Genomic DNA, 14,968 nt, shown 5'->3' with positions numbered 1-14,968 from the left:
TCTAAATTTATAGAATATCTCCTAATATTTTGAGTTCTATTTCTGATAGTTAAAAAAACCATCTTTATTATTGTAAATTTCTAGAACATTTCGGAGAGAGCTGAGTGAATTCAATTTATTCATCTCACTCTGGTTATCCCATTTTAAAATATTCTTGAAATTGATAATGCAATTAAGTTTATTTTTTTTGCTAATGCAAGAGTCGGACCTTCCAATTCATTAATTAAGAATAAAGTACATAGAATACAACAAAACTTTCAGGGTCGATGACTGTGGGTAAAAACTAAAGCAAAAATTTTCCTTGCACCCTACCATCAAACTATACCTTTCTCAAAAAAGAAAAATTAATGAGTTTGGGCTTGGTAACTAAAAAACACAGAGTGGTCGACACGAAAAGATGGTACAAATGCCCGAGTTCTTAAACATTGGTACGACCTCTCGTGTAAGACATTTCCGGCCACCCCTGACCAACCTAATTAATCTCGATCCATAAACCTTTCCTTATGAACCATGGGCTGCTATCCAAATCGTACTGATGAGCTGCTAGCCTGTACCACCCGGGACCACCAACTTGTGTGATTGATCTGAACCGTTGAGTCACAAAGAGCCATCCAACGGTGGATATTAATATCGGACCGGCCAACATTCATGGAGGATAACTCGCGATGAGGGCGGTTTTCCTCCCGACCCCACTACCACGTGGAGCTCCGCGAATGTGATCGCTCCCGAACAGGAAAAACCACATTCCGCCTATTGGAGCCGCGATCACCTGAAAACCACTCGGGTTGCGGAAAAGGGAACAGAAGTAAAAGAACTCTGGTATTGCGATCTCCGGTATTCCTCTGCTCCTGACCATACACAACATCAACCCTTTTCTCCCCGATGCGCCAAGCAATCGCCACCCTCCTCTCTGCAGCCCCTGAAACTCTTTCAATCTTAACAGTGCCACTGACATCTACATTGAACCAGAAAATCTGGGGATCACCGGTAGACCTTTCCAACCCTTTACCCAAAGACTCCATTGTGAAAATACCTCTGATCCGCCATCTGCTAAGAAATTGTACCCGCCTCCGTGGTTCTCTTAAGAAACCAGTAAGGAAGAGGAACACTCCCTTAAAGAAGGAATAGTGATGACCATTAATCATTTCCTGCCCCTCGAGCCCAATAATCGTAAATTTCCTTGTCCTCTGCGGCTTGAGCATCACAGATAGCTTTTAGCCTGCTTGGAGGCATCTCCTGCCATTTCATTTCGATTCTGCAATCAGAATTAATCACTCCTTGGTTGGCCAGTAGATCTGCAAGTTTATTGGCCTTCCGCCGAACATGATTGAAGCTAACCGTTCGAAGGCACTGTAGATGATTTTGGATTCTCTGGTACACTTGTATAAGCCTCCATTGTTTTGAGACCCTTTCAGGCACTGTACCATAGCTGATTTTCTTAACTGCATTTATAGAGATCTCTGAGTCTGCTTCGATGAGAACATTCGAGCTGTGATTGAGTTTAAGTAGCTCCAAACATTGTTCCAATGCCATTAATTCAGCCATGTTGTTGGTGGCTTTGCCTAAGTGGCAGTGGAAAGTGAAAATTATTTTTCCTTCTTCATCTCTTAACACACCTCCATAACCTGTAGTCCTTGGGTTGCTTTTTGAAGCCCCATCAATGTTGCATTTCAGATATCCTTTTGGTGGAGGATGCCAGAATTCCTTTTCCCTCTCCAACACTCTTTCTTTTTTACTAAGACCCTTGAGGATGATCTCATGCATACCCAGCTACTTGAGAGTTCTCAATTCAAGCGCAGTGGGAGGATTCGAGGGATAACTGTGCACAGTGGTGGATACAGTCTCCCTAATCTGCTTTAAGATTAATTCCATCAGGCCAAGGGGAGTAGTTTTTTCGTCCTTGAAAATTCTTTTATTCCTTTCCTTCCAGACATTCTAGATAATGAAGCTTGGTGTCAAGGTCCAGGCCAAATTAAGGATCTCATGCTTTGAAAAGTTTTTTCTCCACTTGTTCAGGGTATTAATGATGCTACCTTTGTCTCTGTCTGTCTGTTGAAAAATGATGTTGAAAGAATCCCATAACCAGTTGCTGTAGGTACAGTTGTTGAGAATATGCTCCATTGTCTCCTCTTGCGCCTCACATAATTGGCATCTAGAGGGCCCCATGACCCCCCTCTTCTGAATGTTTTCCCAAGTTAATATTTTCTTGTGATGAACTAACCACATAAACAGTTTGATCTTCATCCATCCTTGGTGGCTCCAAAGTTTTTGCCAGGACTTTGCCAAAATGCAGGGATCTAGATTAAGGATAATTCTTTTTGCTTCTTGGATATTAAAGATGCCTTCTTTGTTTTGTCCCCATCTTAACTGATCCTGCCCATCTGTAACCAAGATCTTCCTTTGTTCTAAAATTTTCATGAGTTCTTCTGTTTTTGCTTTTATGGGGCCATCCCCTCTGCTTTCTATTTTCCTCCAGCTTCTCCATTTCGTAGTGACATGAGGAAGATTCCAGAAATTTGACTCTTATTAGTCCCTGGGAATCAGTTTCCTGCTTGATGCTCATAAAGTCCTCCCTCAACAACATTGGTTCTTGCTACCATTTATCTTCCCAGAAAAGAGCTTGTTCTCCTGCTCTGATTTCCCAGAAGCTGTTGTTCTGTACTAGGCTTCTGTTATCCCAGGCTTTATTCTAGATGTGAGAGCCTTTTATGTTCCCTGACATTCTGATGAGATCACTCGTTTGCCAGGAGCTTGCATACTTTTCTTTCCAGGTTTTAGCCCATTGCGCCCCTGGTTCTTTAACCCATCTCCACCAGAGTTTGGCTCCTAAAACATTACTTAGAATCTCCTGATCGTCTAAGCCTAGGCCTCCATGACTTTTGGGTTTACAGACTTTATCCCAAGAAACAAGGGCCCATTTCTTTCTTGTTTCCTCCTTGCCCCAGAGAAAGTCTCTTTGAATGTTCCTGAGTTGCTGTAAGACCCCTTTGGGAGCTGGCAGGGTTGATAAAAAGAAAATAGGGATGGATTGAAGAACAACCTTCATCAAAATCAATTTTCCAGCCAGGTTCAGTGCTCTAAAAGTCCATCTTTTGATCTTGTCTTGCATCTTGTTGAGCACCGGTTCCCAGATACTCTTGCGCATTGGTTTATCCATAAGGGGGATTCCCAAATACTTTGAAGGGAGGGCCTCCCTTTGGAAGCCCAAAATTCTGGAGATGTTCCTTTGAATAGCAATGTTAGTGTTAAAGATTTTTTTTTTTTGGAGAGATTGACTTCCATACCTGAAGCCGAGGCAAAGTCATTTAAGATTTTTTTGTACGCTGTAGCTTCCTTGACTGTGGGGATCCCCTGCAACATGGTGTCATCCACAAATTGTTGATGAGTCAAGGCTTGGCCATTCTCCGTTAATTGAAGGCCCTTGATCTTTCCTAAAACCTTAGCATTTTTAATGGTTCGGCCCAATCCTTCCATCATGAGGATGAAAAGAAAGGGAGAGAGTGGGTCTCCCTGCCTGAGGCCTCTGGAAGGAGTGAAGATCTCCGAGGGCGAGCCATTCACCAGAATTGAAAAGCTAGGTGAAGTAACCAAAGCCATAACCCATCTGATCCAGTCATGATCAAACCCAAATGCGGAAAGGACCTTTTTGATGTAAATCCAATTCACCTTATCATACGCTTTTGCAATGTCTAATTGCATGATCATACCGGCCTGCTTTTTGCTGGTGAGAGAGTGAACAACCTCGTGGGCCTGAATGATATTATCTAGGATTTTCCTTCCTTCCACATAACCAGATTGTTCCCCAGAAATCAAAGAAGGTAGAAGAGGTTTGAGTCTGTTGGCCAAGATCTTAGAAATGATTTTGTAAACAACATTGCATAAAGCAATGGGTCTGAACTTATCAGGGGTCAGGGCTGAGTCCTGTTTGGGGATCAGGGAGATGAAGGAGGTGTTGAGGGCTTTCAGAATGGATCTGCTTCTTCTGGAGTCCTCAACCACATCCAAAATATCCTGTTTGACAATATTCCAGCAGGCTTTGAAAAAGTCCACATTAAAACCATCTGGACCAGGAGCTTTGCCATTCTGCATCTCTTTGATCACTGTACTAACCTCTGCTTCGGTTACTGGTTTGTTCAGGTTAAAGTTATCTTCTCTAGACACCATCCTGGGAATATTCTTTATAATTTCCTTGATGTAATGGTCTCTGTCTAGGTTATTTTCATTGGTGATGCCTCTGAAATGTTGAACCATCACAGCTTCGATATTCTTGTGAGTGGTCTGAAGCTCCCCATCTTCATTCAATATTGAGGAGATTCTATTGTGCGTTCTATTGGCTATGGTGGAACGGTGGAAAAACCTAGTGTTCTGTTCCCCTTCTTTGAGCCATTGGACTCTGGACTTTTGTCTCCAAAAAATTTCCTCATGATTGCATAAATTCTCCCAATCAAGGTTGAGTTTTTCAGCTTGCTCATTTTTGGATTTATCAAAACCTTCTGCGATCATTGCTTGGTTTAGTTCCTGCATTTTGATCTCGACAGATTTTTTATTTGCAAAAATGTTACCAAAATCCTTCTTGTTCCATTCTTTGAGTTTGATTTTTATGTGCTTTAGCCTTTTATGGAGGAGAAACATTTTGGAGCCCTGCACCTGTAGATCTTCGGACCACCATTCTTCAATGTTGCTGATGAAATCTGGGTGGGAGAGCCAGATATTTTCAAATCTGAAGGGTCTGTTCTTGGGAGCATCAATTCCCTTGATTTCTAATTGAATCGGCCAGTGATCAGAGCCTCCAAATGGGAGAACACTTGCAGATATTTCAGAATTTGTGAGCATCAGGTTCTCGGAGATCAAAAATCTGTCTAACTTGGAGGCAACCTGAGCATTACCTCCTCTTTTGTTGTTCCAAGTGAAAAGACCATTATGCATTTCAGAGTCAACCATTTTCATGTCTTTTGTAAAAGAATGGAATCCTACTGAATCTTTACTGAGGATTCTGGTGCCTCCTTTTTTTTAATTTATTTATTTTTATTTTTATTTTTATTTATTTATTTATTTATTTTTTTTTTTTTTTCCCGAAAGAGATTTAATCATGTTAAAGTCTCCTCCAAGGACCCAAGGGATCTCTTTATGCCTGCTTCTGAGATCTACCAGGGAGTTCAGAAAACTAAGCTTCTCATCTATTCTCTGAGGACCATAGACATTCGTAACCAGGAAGGTCTCCGACATCCCCATTGGCTGAATGATAGCTGATAAGTAATTTCTCGTTGCCTCCACATCTACAATGATGACTTTTTGGGGGTTCCAAAGAGTAAGAATGCCACCCACTGTGTTTTCTGCTTTAACTTCTAGAAACTCAAATTTACTGAGCCATTTGTTATGGATTTGTTTTATTTTCTGAATGGAGCATTTTGTTTCTTGAATGAAAATTATGTCCGGCATTGCTAATTTCATTCTGTTACTTAGCATTCTTTGTTTTCTTTTATTACCTAGACCTCTGATATTCCATGAAATGAGCTTGATAATTAAATATTTGTAAAGGAGTAGCTGGTTAGATCTTTCATCTTATCTGAATCTATCATTAGCTTTCCACACTCCATCAGGAGCTCATTTTGCTTTTTTCTGCCTCTCTTATTTCCTGGATTTCTGGTGGCTAATCCTGGATTTAATTTCATTGTTTTCACCCCTCTGTGCTCCTGTTTGTGGATGTTTTTACCGTTCTCCAGTCCTTGTTCCTGAGTTTTCCATAAAAACAACTGCTGTATTCTGTTGCATTCGTCTTGAGGCAGAGAATCTATTCCTCCTTTGGTTCCTTGCATCAGGAATCCTTCCAGATCCAAATTTTCCTTGTCGAGGATTTCTTGTAGTTCGTGTTCTTCCAGATCTGTTTCACTTTGAATCATTTCCTGGTCCATTTCCATGTCGGTTTCACTTCTCATGGCTTCTTTTTGAGAGTCAAAGTCCGGAGAGTGATTTATGTTCTCTTTCTTTTCTTTTTCTTTAGCATCTTCCTCCTGATCTTGATTTTCTCTTGTGATTTCTTCAGGCTCTTCTAGCACTTTAAACTTATTCTGACTTCCCTTTTTCCCTTCAGTATGTTGTTGTTTTGATCCCTTTTTTCCCCCCCTTCCTCTACTCGCCACTTTCTGAAAGCTTTCGGTGTCCTTCATTGTATTAAGTTTTTCTTTGTTATCTTCTTTGCTGAGAGGGCAGTCTCTTAACAAATGCCCATGTTCGTGGCATCTTCAGCATCTGAAGGGTATATGCTCGTAGTCTACCGCCTGCACCCACTCCTCATCCAAAACTTCCAAGATAACTTCATCCGGAAGAGCTCCTGATAGATCCATTTCCACACAGATTCTAGCAAAGGAGGTATATTTTTTCCTTCTTGTGGCTTCAGAAGCTTTGACATAGCATCCTAGTTTATTTCCAATAGCAGCCAACGATTCAGTTTGCCAATAATCAAGAGGTAGAGAGTAGAGCCTTACCCACACAGGAACCGAAGAGAAAGTCTCCCTCTCTGGGACAAAGTTCATTTTCCAAGGTCTCATATAGAGGCCTGTTGCAGCAAAAAAATAGGGTCCTCCTTCGAATATTCTGTCTTTATCTTCGATGTTGGAGAACACTACTGTGAAGAATCCTTTTGACCCAAGATGTAGGTCAATGCTTCCTTTGGGCTTCCAATGATACTTGATCCATGTTTGTAAAGCCTTTTCAGTGGGCCATAGTCCCATGAATTTACAGATAATGGCGTAGGTTCCCATATGTTCCCTGTGCTCCTGTAGAGCAGGATCATTTAATATTACTCGAGGAGTGATTTCTGCTTTTGGTTTGCAGGGTCCTTTTTGTTTTTTGTCTCTTGAACCCAGACTTTTGTCTTCTTCCTCTTTGTCCTTTGTGCTGCTATTTTCTTTTGTTCTGGACCCGTCTGTTTCCTTTTCCTTGTCCCTGTTTTTGTAGTTCATATCACTTTTACTGTTTCCAGTTGGAGATTTACTTCTGCTAGCCACTGCATCTTTGTAGGAGGGAGCCGAGCTCCCTCCCCTTCCGCTCTCCATTTGAATCGTACTCTGCTCGCTGTGGAACCCTAGCCGCTACGCTTCTCCCGCTCCCGCCCAACTTTGTATGGTATGGTAATGCAATTAAGTTTAGCCAAAGAGAAGTGAAGGTGTTCAATTTCTTGGTCTCACTCTTTTTAATACCATTTTAAGATATTCTTGAAATCCACAATTAAATTAAATTAAACTCAAGTAATTAATCATTACGTGCAGTGTTCAACTATTACTGGAGATTTCACGACGTGGTGGTGGTGGACGCGAACAGTTATAAAACCTGTACTGCAGGGAATTCAAAGTGCTACGACACCGAAAACAACGTGATTACTCTGAATAAGGATCCTAACTACTTTATTTGCAGTTTTCCTTGGCACTTCTCTCTTGCTGGGATGAGAATCGCAGTCACTGCCGATTAGACATACGTGTCAAAATTTTCACTCGCATTTGTTTGAATCCACATCATAACGCTCTTGCCCTTTCTCAAAGCATGTAATCCTCATATTTTGGTCTATGTATATGCTTATATAACCATATCTCTCTATCTATATATTTATTTATAGTTGCTACTTGTGTTTTGTTCGTTATGTGTGCGATGATAATCTCTACTGGTTTGTATTTCCTGAATATAAATATTGTAAAGCTGAGCATCTCGCTTATCTATGTTTATAACACAAGAAAATGATGATATAACAATGCTATCTTTATGGATAGTCCCTGTAAATCATAGTTACAAAATTCAGGTGTATGATTAATCAAATGTTAAATAATATTAATAACAAGAGCAATCAATACTGATTTATTAATTTTTAAAATTTATTTACCAGATATATTAATTTTTAAATTTATTTATGCAAAAGCATATAGAAATGTAAAGTGCAAATTGATATAAATTTAAAAATTTGAATAAGCCTAGGATTGTCTTGTTTTCAATTTTTGTTGTTTCAAGATATGGTTGTTGATTGGAATTTTTCATTTCTTACGACTCGAGGGATGAAGTAAAATCAATTTTCTTGTATTTTGTTTTACTTTGGTGAGAGAGATTGCTCAATTTCTCAACTCGACACAATTTTTGAGACCTTTAATGTCGTTATATGATGGAAATAAATGTGCAAAATCCCAAAAATATTTTTTCGCATTCTCAAAGAAGTGTGGAAGTGTGGTGAAATAGTGAATACGTGTGGAACTCTTTGCAGGCTCCATTGCATTCAATCGATTGCTATGGATGATGGACGAACATGCCTTGTATTGTTACCACTTGGAAAAGTCCTGAACAACCCATCTTTCGAATATAATTTCCAATCAAGGTCACTCTTTAATTATTCGAATTAGTGTTACTATTGTCTCAACACAATATCTTTTTTTTTTTAATTTTAATTTAATTCCTTTAATTGCATTAATTATTTATACAAAATAAAATGATATAAAATTTATTAATTTTTTATTTCAAATTTTTATTTTTATTATTTTTAAATTTAACAATTTTGTATTAACATTTCTAGCTTCTTAATTTCTCTCGTTGACCGGACAGATTGCTACCACCACTCCAAGGTTGTTACCACCACTCCAAGATTGCTACCACCACTCCAACACTTACCTGAAATAAACCTTAAAGTAATAGGCTCAAAATCCAACCACGACTTGACCAATTCCTTTGAGAGACCAATAGATTCTAAGGCTAAAAGTTGGATAGTAAAACTCAAACTCCACAACATACCCAACAAATGGTAATTGCACCAACTTGTGTGAGTTCAAGAGGGCACAAGAGGGTTAACTTGCCACATACTCAATTTTCCTTTGCCCATAATTAATATAAATTCAATGTTCCTTCCCCCATACTAGACCAAGCCCTAGAATTAACAAGAGCATACAGAAAACAACTGAATTAGAATTGACACAACCCAAAACCACATTACTATACAAAATGCAGAGAATAATAGTATGAAGGCGAAGGGATAATACTAGCTTGCTAATGGTTGAGAGCTCAATTAGAGGGTAGCACCAACCTCCACAACCAAACTCAAGAGTCACCAACTACTTTTTTTAGCTGCAATAAAAATGCTTTGTTCTTCTCTCGTTGCCCAATTCATTGTTTTAACCTAGAAAGAAGGGGTTGTGTTCTTGCAGTTGGCCACTCTTTAAGTGACTAGTTATTATTTATAAATGTTATTTTGCTGAAGGGTGTACACATTGATGTTAATATTCCCCATTTTTTGTGGACATTTTCTTCATAGTAAGGGATAATTACTGCTTAGTAAAATACTTAAAAGGTATTAAAATGAGTAAAGACCTTGCTCTTGTACTTGAAAAAGTACACCCAAAAGAGACATAAGTCATCACTAAAGGTGAGTGCATACTTAGCCCTTGAAAATGAATGAGTCAAAAATGGGATGAGATCATTATGTACCATCTTACAACATTTGATAGCACACAAGGCCTTAACTTTTGGAAAAGGATCTTGATGTAAGAAACTTTAGGAAGGCCAAGCACCAAATTGCACATACTTGTAATTCATATGTCCAAATCTTTTATGCAAAAATCTTATCAAGAAATCAACAAGTGCAATAAAGGAGGAACCTAAAGAAGGCTCAAAACCAATGAATGTGTATAACCAAGAACTATGATCAACTCTTCCAAAAAAACAACAATTCTTCAATTTGTATTTCTTTAATGACCACATCATGAAGATATGTTAAAATTCTATTGTCTTCCCATCACCAAAGTGACAAATCTAATAAATAGAGAGTAGATTGGTAGCAATTTTAAGAGTAAGGAGAACATTATTAATGTAGCCATTAACTAACTACACAATGCCTAAACCTAAAACATCACATCAAGAATAATCTCCAAGTATAAGCCTATAACATTCACCAAATAATAATAAAATATGTTTGAATGGACTAATCCATGCTTCATGCAAGAACTTTGCATGGTTTCTTAGTAGAAGTGAGTTGGATTTGCCTCCAGTATTTTCTGATAGTAAACATTTGTATAATCAGAAACAAAAACAACACTAGATATTTCCTTATTCCCACCACCAATGCCATATCCTCTAGCTATATACTTGTCCTCATCCATAGTCTCCAATGAATATTGTGAATTTATCACCACTAGATTCGAACCAAAACCCTCTTTTCCTCCTCCTCCAGGCCTCAAAACCTCATTCTTTCTTTCCAAAATAGATGGCTTCTCACTTCCCATCCATTAAACAACAACTGGAACCTTATGGGTTGCTTTTAAACTCTATGGGGAGTTCATATGCAACTCACCTTCCAAGTCCTAGGTTCATGATCCAAAAGCAAAATGTTGGACAACAACTTTGCAGATTTGCAATAGACGGTTGAGGCTGGACTCTGGCTCCAACACCTTCATAGCCTTTTTGAGTCCTTTAATGTTGTTATATAATGGAAATAAATGTGCAAAATTCCAATAATATTATTTAGCATCTTCGAAGAAGTGTGGAACTGTGGTGAAATAGTGAATAAGTGTGGAACTCTTTGCATGCTGCATTCACTCGATTTCTATGGATGATGGATGCACATGCCTTGCAGTGTCCCTCACAACTTTCTTGTAGTGTTACCACTTGGCAATGTCCTGAACAACCCATTTTTCCAAAATGTGCAAAATCCCAATAATATTATTTAGCATCTTCGAAGAAGTGTGGAACTGTGGTGAAATAGTGAATAAGTGTGGAACTCTTTGCAGGCTCCACTGCATTCACTCTATTTCTATGGATGATGGATGCACATGCCTTGCAGTGTCCCTCACGACTTGCTTGCAGTGTTACCACTTGGCAAAGTCCTGAACAACCCATTTTTCCAATATGATTTCCAATCAAGGCCACTCTTTAATTATTCTAATGAGTGTCACTATTGTCTCAACACAATATCATTTTTAAAATTTTAATTTAATTCCTTTAATTGCATTAATTATTTATACAAAATAAAATGATATAAATTTATTAATTTTTTATTTCAAATTTTTATTATCATTATTTTTAAATTTAACAATTTTGTATTAACATTTCTAGCTTCTTAATTTCCCTCACTGATCGGACAGATTGCTACCACCACTCCAACATCACTCCAACTTCTACATCTTATACGTTGCCTCGGTGGCATGGTGGACATGAGTGGATAAAACTTAAAACAAAAATTAAAATGACCACAACCAAGGAAGTGACAAGAGAAGAGCCCATATTGAACCCAATCAAGAATTGGGAATAACTCAACACCCATACTGTCACTTGAAATAAACCTTAAACTACTAGACTCAAAAGCCTTGTGTGCATGCTCTCCAAGACTGGAACAATTCCTTGAGAGACCAATAGATTCCAAGGATAAAATTGGATGGTAAAACTCAAACTCCACAACATACCCAACAAATGGTAATTGCAACTTGTGTGAGTTCAAGAGGGTGCAAGAGGGTTAACTTGCCACATACTCAATTTTCCTTTGCCCATAATTAATATAAACTCAATGTTCCTTCCCCATACTAGACCAAACCCTAGAATCAACAAGAGCATATAGACAACAACTGAATTAGAATTGACACAACCCAAATCCACATTACTACACAAAATGCAGAGAATAATAGTATGAAGGTGAAGGGACAATACTAGCTTGCCAATGGTTGAGAGCTCAATCAGAGGGTAGCACCAACCTCCACAACCAAACTCAAGAGCCACCAACTACTATTTTTTGATGCAATCAAAATGCTTCCCTCTTCTCTCCTTGCCCAATTCATTGTTTTAACCTAGAAAGAAGGGGTTGTGTTCTTGCAGTTGGCCACTCTTTTAATGACTAGTTCTTATTTAGCAATGTTATTTTGCTGAAGGGTGTACACATTGATGTTGAGTACCATATTTTCTACAAAATATTCGAATGCTTGACTCACATACTCCCCCCATTTTTTGTGGACATTTTCTTCATAGTAAGGGATAATTAATGCTTAGTAAAATACTTAAAGGTATTAAAAGGAATAAAGACCTCTCTCTTGTACTTGAGAAAGTACACCCAAGAGAGACATAAGTCATTAGTAAATGTGAGTGCATACTTATCCCTTGAAAATGAATGAGTCAAAAATGGGATGAGATCATTATGTAATATCTTAACTTTTGGAAAATGATCTTGATGTAAGAAACTTTAGGAAGGCCAAGCATCAAATTTTGTTGTCTCAACTCTTGCAGATACATGTAATTCACATGTCCAAATATTTTATGCAAGAATCTGATCAAGAAATCAACAAGTGCAATAAAGGAGGAACCTAAAGAAGGCTAAAAACCAAATAATGTGTATAACCAAGAACTATGATCAACTCTTCCAAAAATACAACAATTCTTCAATTTGTATTACTTTAATGACCACATCACTAAGATACAAGTTAAAATTCTATTGCCTTCCCATCACCAAAGTGAAAAATCTAATAAATAAAGAGTAGATTAGTAGAAATTTTAAGAGTAAGGAGAGAATGATTAATGTAGCCATTAAATAACTACACAATGCCTAAACCTAAAACATCACATGAAGAAGAATCTCCAAGCCTATAACATTCACCAAATAAAAATAAAATATGTTTGAATGGACTAATCCATACCTCATGCAAGAACTTTGCATAGTTTCTTAGCAGAAGTGAGTTGCTTGGATTTGCCTCCATTATTTTATGATAGTAAACATTTGTATAATCAGAAATAAAAAAAACACTAGAGATTTCCTAATTCCCACCACCAATGCCATATCCTCTAGCTATGAATATTGTGAATTTCTCACCATGGGATTCGAACCAGAACCCTCTTTTGCTCCTTAGAACCTCATTCTTTCTTTCAAAAATAGATGGCTTCTCATTTCCCATCCATTAAAAAACGACTAGAACCATATGGGTTTGTTTTAAACTCTATGGGGAGCTCATAGGGAACTCACCTTCCAAGTCCCAAGTCCGTGATCCAAAAGCACCAGAGATGGACAACAACTTTGCAAATTTGCAACGGTTGAGGCTGGACTTTGGCTCCAACACCTTCAGATCCTTAATGAAGCTCAAATTGGGATTGGAAGAGCTTCAGAACAACATTTTTGAAGAGAATAAAAAAAAAAGTATAGATGAAAAAATGCTAATACCTTATGAAACTCAGTTCAAAGAAGTCAATATGTTCTTGAATTTAAAATTCTGAATGAACGTGTTAATATTGTGTGTAGCAAAAACATGAACAAAGTCAGTGGAGTGTTTATTGAGGTTTTGATGAGTTGTAGTCAATTTTATCAGTGAGGATGAGGTCCAAACTTCACAAATCTTAATCTAATATTTCAAGCAACATTCTAGGAAACATTTTATTTTATATGTAGTGTGGAGTTTATTATTTTACCCACAAATAATTCCCTTCATGATCAAAATTAACTTTCACATGCTTCAATCTATATATATGTTTGTTGAATAAGTTGAATTGAATGTTTGTTAGCTTTCCATTGTTCTTTGCTGCTCTTACTTATGCTATTGCTTTACGACATTTCCTCTACAACAATAAGTGCAATTGCTAGTTATTTTTAATAACATAATCTAAATATTCAATATTTTTGATTGTTCACTATATAAAAAAGAAAATGAAGATGAGAAGAATAATGGATAAAACATAAATATAATATCATTTATATTTTGGTATTTTGGTATTTGGGCATCATTTCCTTATTCAACCTTCACAATTTATTTACATTTACACATCATTCTCCTACACTTTGGCATATCAATATATCACATAATTCTCTTACCAAGCACTGACCTTACACTCATACTTCCCTCTCTTTCTATAGTTTCTAGAATATTATTTATCAAATATCTATAAGTAAGAGATGAAAATGATTATTTTCAATAACCTCATACAAAAAATACCCATGTGGCTCAACTTGGCTAAGTCCAAGTTGAGGCCATTTCCATTGTTATTAAAACACACAATTAGTTGATTAAAAATAATTACGCCATAAGGTGTTCCCTCTGAAATCAACTATCCAACCTGTGTCAATGTCATAATCTGTACCATTAAATATTTTGTTAGATGATTGAGTGAAGATCCTCCGTCGATTTGAATTGCATGACGGTTGCTAGCTTTCCAAACTGTACAAACTACTCTGCTTTGTGAGTCATACCTGAGTCATACCGCTCTGGATAGTTATTGCTGGTGAGTCAAGCGTGTCCGTTGCAACTGCTCTGGATAGTTACTCTGGCTGGTGGAACTTATGCGCTCGGGCTTGTTGCATGTACTCAGTGTGCTTGAGATGGGCAATTTTTCAGAAAGAAAACAAGGCATTCGAGACTACTTTGTTTGTATCTGTAGGCTGTCTCGATGTTGGAGGGAAATTTATAATCTTCCCTGAGGTGGATGTCTTCTCCCACGATCCTGATGCTCTCCAGGTTCCTCTGATTGTGTATTTAGGCAGTACGGATAGGAAATCCATCTCTCTGGTTCAGTAATTGACTACTTGACTTCGAGGCCCGTATATTTCAGAGCTCGTCTAATGATGCTATGCTATCTTAATATGATGCGAATGTTAAGAAATCCAGACTGCGCAAAGAAACCCTGAATGAAGAAGCCGAGAAAATCCGCACCACTATTCTTTCTTGTCGGACCGCTTAGTGGGGTTGCGTTATTTGGTTTGAAGAAAAATCATTTGTGGATGAATAGAATTTTGTGCTTTTTTAATTTTTAATTTCGCTAGAGTTTTGTGCTTTTTCAACTTTTTATTTGGTTGGACTAACCTTTTTATTATAAATTTCAGGACAAGTTTTCACAAATTTAGCCTTGTTCAGCATCAACCCAACAATTTACTCTCTAAATTCCATTTCGCTAGAATTTTGTGCTTTTTCAACTTTTAATTTGGCTGTACTGACTTTTTTTATTATAAATTCCAGGACAAGTTTTTACAAATTTAGCC

The 14,968-nt window shown here is 37.6% G+C and overlaps 1 pseudogene; it reads right to left on the bottom strand.

The window, feature by feature from the left end:
• Positions 1-1,137: 1,137 nt before the first annotated feature.
• LOC149203559 (uncharacterized) lies at positions 1,138-14,191 on the bottom strand (annotated as a pseudogene).
• Between the last annotated feature and the right edge of the window lie 777 nt (positions 14,192-14,968).

The sequence above is a fragment of the Pinus tabuliformis genome, chromosome 2_1, assembly GCF_031772625.1.
Source record: "Pinus tabuliformis cultivar Carrire ecotype Pingquan chromosome 2_1, CPIR1, whole genome shotgun sequence".
Classification (NCBI taxonomy): Eukaryota; Viridiplantae; Streptophyta; class Pinopsida; order Pinales; family Pinaceae; genus Pinus; species Pinus tabuliformis.
Note: the sequence above shows the minus strand (reverse complement) of the source record. Positions and strands in the feature narration are given on the sequence as shown.